Source organism: Carlito syrichta, unplaced genomic scaffold (genome assembly GCF_000164805.1).
Source record: "Carlito syrichta isolate Samal-C Ts95f unplaced genomic scaffold, Tarsius_syrichta-2.0.1 Scaffold305619, whole genome shotgun sequence".
NCBI classification, from domain to species: Eukaryota; Metazoa; Chordata; class Mammalia; order Primates; family Tarsiidae; genus Carlito; species Carlito syrichta.
The window spans coordinates 415,064-420,719 of record NW_007249715.1 but is presented as its reverse complement, the minus strand read 5'-3'; the positions used below and the strand labels follow the sequence as shown (position 1 = coordinate 420,719).

General features: G+C 56.2%; 1 protein-coding gene across 1 annotated transcript in view; it reads right to left on the bottom strand.

Moving 5' to 3' along the window:
* Positions 1 to 3,244: 3,244 nt before the first annotated feature.
* Positions 3,245 to 5,656, bottom strand: part of DEXI (Dexi homolog) — a 12,247-nt gene continuing 9,835 nt past the window's right edge. Inside the window, exon 2 of the mRNA XM_008061803.2 lies at positions 3,245 to 3,869. The gene's annotated coding sequence lies outside the window, so the exon portion shown is untranslated. The remainder of the gene's footprint in view (positions 3,870 to 5,656) is intronic.

Here is a 5,656-nt window from a genome sequence, read left to right as displayed (position 1 = left end):
CAGCACTCGTGGACGTAGTTCTTCTCAAGGCTGGATCCCATGAGCCTCATCGTCTGGACACCCAGCCCCTGCCAGGTCAGGGTTGGCCCCTTCTCGCTCTGCAGACAGATACAGGCCTGGCTCCAGGCGCCTTCAGCACCCAGATGGTGGGGCACCCTGAGGCCTTCCCTGCAGGACACTCCTGCCAGCCTGATGGGAGAGTCCCTCTCGCTGCTCCGACCAGACACCCCGCTGGGGTGTCACTATCTGTGGAACTCAATCCTTGCACTGACTTTGTGGGCTGAGGCCAAAGCTAGGCCTGGCCAGACGATCTGGATCTCAGCAGGACGCCAACGGTATACTAACGCACCAGGAACAGACTGGAAGCTCAACTTCATTTCCTGTGCCTTTTCACTACATTGTAAATGTCCCATTTAATCTCTTGAGCAGGTCCAGGGTTTTAGTTTGTACCATGACTACCATTTGGGGGTATCTGCTCTTCTGGTTATCTAATGCACATGATAAGCCACCCCAAAATGTAGAGGCTTCAGACAACACACGCATTTATTCTGCTCATGCACCTGTCATTCAGGTGGGGCTCAGTGAGGACGGCTTGTCTCTGTCCCACTTGGCGTCAACTGGGGCAGCTGGAAGGCTGGGCTGGGGCTCATCTGAAGACTTGGTCACCTGTGTGTCTGGCACTGGTGGAACCTCAGTTCCCCCAAGGAACAGTTGACTGGGGAGTGGTGGCTGGGTGGAAGAATGATCCCCTCAAAAGAGAGACAGAGACAGAGAGGAGAGAAAAGGAGTGAGAAAGAGAGACCATGAGAGAGGGCTGTGTCCTTTTGATAACTGAGCCTTGGGAGTCACACTGTCCCTTCTGTATTCCATTGGCCAGTGTGACAGGGCTGGCCCCTCCTACCACCCCCCCTCCACACGGCAGGTTCCATCTTGGTCCAACTCCCATCTTTTCTGAAAGGATCTTCTCTGTGGTTTCCTGAGATTCAGTGGGAAATGCCTCACTTGGGGATCAGAAAGGTCAAGCCACCAGGCACCGTACCAAGGGGAACATTTTCCTCCACCTCCAACCTGTACCCATGCTGGCGTTCCGCCTTGGCGCAGTGAGCCCAGTGGAGCTTGGGGGGCCTTCTACCCAGGAGCTACACACAGGACTCTTGTTTTTCACTTGGCCCGGCTGCCCCAGTGAGACAGCCTGCCAGTGCCAGGTGGTGATGGGAATGGCCTGTCCAACTCAGCTTGCAGCCCCAAGGCCCATGGGCTCAGCCCGGTCCCCAGGCTCTGCTGCTCTTCTCGGTAAGTGGGTTGGGGGCAGGAGGCTGAGGATCCAGGCAGCTGGCTTGGCGACCCCTGCAGAGGCAGGAATCTTCTGCCGCGCCCCTGCTGCCTGGCAGCAGGTTGTGTCACTGCGTTCGGGCTGCAACTGCTCAGGCATCGTCCCTCAGTGTCCCTGCATCTGTGGCCTCAACAGAGTCCATGGGACTCCTATTTGTGCAGCCACAGGAGCAAGCCCTCACCATATGACCCGCTGCCTTTGGTCTGTTTGGGGATGACAAAATGGGGTGGAGGGCTATAGTTATTCACAGTAAGGATTTAAGATGGTAGCTCCCGTTTCTGTGATGAGCTGATAATGTGTAGTGCACTAACCACAGTGCCATGGAGATACTAACTCAATAAATGCTGGTCATTATGATGACTACATGCCAGGCCCATGCTGAGCCTCCTCTGCTCTAGAGGTTTGAGGGGCTTGGGGTCCACAGCAGACCCTGGAGCTGGTCACCTGGCTCAGTGCCCATTCACCTTGTCCTATGCAAACCACTTCTCTGTGCCTCAGTCTCCACACTTGTGAAATGGGAACAATCGCAGCACCCTCTTTGCAGAGTTCTGTGAAAACTCGCTCCACCAGTGCTTGAGGAAAGACCCTGCACCAAGTGTTGTCATGGTCACACACGTGCACATGGCTCGCTCTGGCCTCTACCTGGAACCTTCTTCCCAGCTCTTCTCATGGCCAACTTTGTTGCCTTCGGGCCCAAGTTTAAAGGCCAGCTCCTGAGGAAGGGCTGCCCACCACTCTGTCCCGCAAACGACCCGCCCCCAGGTCACCGTTTTATTTTCCACACGCATTCATGCATCGTCATCCTAGGATGTGAGCTTTGGGGAGGGGGACAGGAAGTGTGTCTGTTTTGTTCACCACTGTGCCCTCTGCACCCAGCAAGAGTCTGGGCATAGTAGGTGCTCAATAAATGTGAACAAAGCCTTGCCGTAACTTTGCTTTATTTATTCTACAAACACATAGAGTCTGCAGTGGCAAATTAGAGGTTCCTGCCCTGAGGTCTTGCATTTTAGAAAATGTAAAAGAACTCTGGACTGCCAGGTGTGGCTGGGCAGTCAGTGCACTGCATAAAGCCACCTGGGGTGGGGGGAATAGGGGGTGTAAACCAGCCTGGGCTCTGCTTATGAAGCTGGGAGGCCTGGGTCCTTATCAGCCCAGAAGGGCACCTTTCTGTAATTACCACAGAGTCATCCTAAGAGGTGGGTGAATTACTGTCCCCAAGTCACAGATATGACATTTGCAGGTCACACCTCCCCAGAGGAAGGCATCAAGATGTCCACTTGACTTCTGACCTCTCTGGAGCCCCTGTCTGTGGAGGCAGGCACAGGCTTGGGCAAGGAGGCTGGAACTGCCCAAGCCCCATTTGCTGCAACCACATCCACGCCCCCCAGGCCTCCCCCAGACACCCTCCTCCACCTGAGGCTCACCTTTGCCCCTGGCCTCTAGCAGTCTTTCTGTACTTCCTTGGGCTCTCAGGACAACCCCATCTCTCCTCCTGCGGCACCTGCACCCTCCCACCCCCAGCCTCCTCCTCTCTGGGGCAAGGATCATCTTCATACCTGAAGGGGTTCTGAAACCCTGTGGTGCTCTGCAAACACAGAATGACTGCTGTTTCCATTAAACTGCATGCTGGCCCAATTTCACTTTCATTGGCCCCTCCCTCCCTCTGCCAATGCAGGCCTACCACGTGGTCGGCCAGGGACACACTTGCAGTCTAAGGAGTCAGGCCTGACTTCTAGCTGTGCCAGCAGGCCTTTCCTACCACACCCGCAAGGCCACCCCTGGCATGGAGGCCAGGAGGCCAGCCCAGCAGGGCAGACCCTCCAAGCCCCGCCCAATCTCCAGCAGAGGCCCTGATTCTTCAGCTCTTTGTCTCTTTCCTAAATTTCAAAGAACAAAAGGCAGGTCCCAGGGCCAGAGTTGCATACATTTTTAATCGAAAGATGTCAGCCTCCTAAGTATTGCTTTGACAGGTTTGTCGCACACCACTCACGCTTTCAGAACAGTATTTCTGGCCAGGCGTGACATAGTGCGCCCAGCTGAGAGACGGTGCTGCCAACTTGCTGAAGAATAAGCAACCAGAATGAAGACGTCAAAACCCTGCCCTCAGCCCCAACAGCGTCCTCGGCTTCTTTTTCTTGAGTCACCCCTGAACAGTGGCTGCGTCTAAGACCAGCCTTGGACCACCCTCAGCTGGACTTAAGGCTCAACTGGGACCGGAGCCAGGGCGTAGTGTGTCCTGGGCTGGAAACGCCCCCTCTGGGGTGAAGTGGGGAAGCAGGTGCAGTCGGGGAGAGTGCAGGGAGGCAGACTCTGGCTGGGTTCTGGGCAACATCCATCCCAGCTGCCAAGTCAGAGGCCAAAGCCAGGCTGTCGCGTGATGCTGCAGGCGGGTGAGACACTCGGACGTCCCCTCCCTTCCCGCCTCTGTGGGGGAACAGCAGTCCCAACCTCAGCACTCAGTCCTGACATCTCTTCGGCCCTCCTGGGTCTGGACCGGAAACTCTCTGCTGGCACGACGCTTTTGGGGGGAGCAGGCCTAATAAGAAGGAAAGAGTGTTAGCAGCATGGGAGCCCTACCCCACCTCCACCAGTTTGGGATAGAAGGAAGGATGCGGACTGAACCACCAGGCCTAGCAGTCGGGGGGCAGGGGCATCTTCCTCCATATCTCAAATTCAGGGAACCACTGGAAACTCTGGACTCAGGCTGGGAATGTTTTTCTACGGTGCTTATTAAAAACTCTTTTTAATGAATCTGTCTAATTCCTAAGAGACCCTGGGCTGGAGAACCGATGCAATTTCACACAGGCCGGGGGGGGGGGCTGTTGCACAGGGGTCACCAGGGGTCAGAAGGACCTGCTGGCTGGCTCATAGCTCTAGGCAGCAAGTGGGGCCTGGCAGTACCTCCCAGCATGCCCAGAAGATGCTCTGTGTTTCAGTATTTACAGGAAGGCTCTGGCCACAGCCGCGCTCCTCAGCAGTCCTGCTCAGCTTCCCCAGGCACACGGCCCCTCCATGGCTGGCCCCTGGCTGGCGTTTCCATTCCCTTCTCGCTGTGTCCAGCTGGGTGCCAGTGTCTCTGCGGCACTCATATTCCCTTGTCCACCCTCCTGCAGTCCTCTGAGTCCTTCCTGGTTCTGAGCCTCACCTTTGCCAGCTCAGGAGAGTCCTTCGGCCAACTCTACTGCGTATCAAGTAGAGCTTGCGTGTAGCTGCTCAACCGGGCGCTACTGACATCGGGGATGGGACCCTTCTTGGGTGTGGGGGTTGTCCCGGGCACAGCATGTTGACAGCCCTCTGGCCCTGGGCCACTAAGTGCCAGTGGCACTCCCAGCCACCGTGACAACTAAAAATGCTCCCTACCCCATTTCCAAAGACGACCTGTGGGCATAGAACTGCTTCCACTGAGACCCATGCATCTCCCCATTCTACAGGTTGAGAAACTGAGGTTCAGAGAAGCCAAGTGACCTGCCTAAAGTCACACAGCCGTGAGAGGCAAAGCTGGCAGATCAGTCACGGTGGGAACAAGCCATCAGAACAGCCACCTCCTGGGCTCCCACCACGTGCATGACCCACACTGGAGGCTGTGGGAGCCCCACCCCATTCCCTCCCAGGTATGCCAGCCTTCTACCCACAGAGCCCACAGGGCCCCGGCTGGGTGTGCAGGTGGAGCTAACGTCTCCCCATGGATGCCCTGGCCAGGTTGCTCGACACGACCAGCGTCCAGGGACCTGGAGCAGAGCGCTGTGCTCAGATTCATCCACATGGTGCCCACAGTGGAACTCTCCAAGCCCAGGTCAGCCCGGAACTCATCTCACGGGGACCACCTGGTGAGGCCCTCACTTCCTCCCAGTCCCTGTGCTACAGATGGCACCAGGCAGTCCCAGACAGGTACTGGTGGCTGGAGCAGCTGCCCATGTGTGGAGTTGTGCAGGTTCCAGGGGAGTTCACTGACACTCCTCTGCTTTCACGGTGGCTATCTGTAGGGTCACCTTCTATTTATAGCAGGCAATGCCAGGTTTCCATTTCTGGAGTGATATAAAGTTTCTCTCTTTCCCAAACATTTTTTTTTTGAGTTGGAGTCTCATTCTGTCGCCCAGACTGGAGTACAGTGGCCACTCCCGGCCACTGCAGTCTCGACCTGCCGGGCTCCAGCAATCCTTCCGCCTCAGTCTTCCAAGTAGCCGGAACTACAGGTGAGGGCTACCACACCTGGCTAATTTTTGATTTATTGTAGAGATGAGATCTTGCCAAGTTGTCCAGGCAGGTCTCGAACCCATGGGCTCAGGCAATCCACTCACCTCAACCTCCCAAGGCGTGGGATTA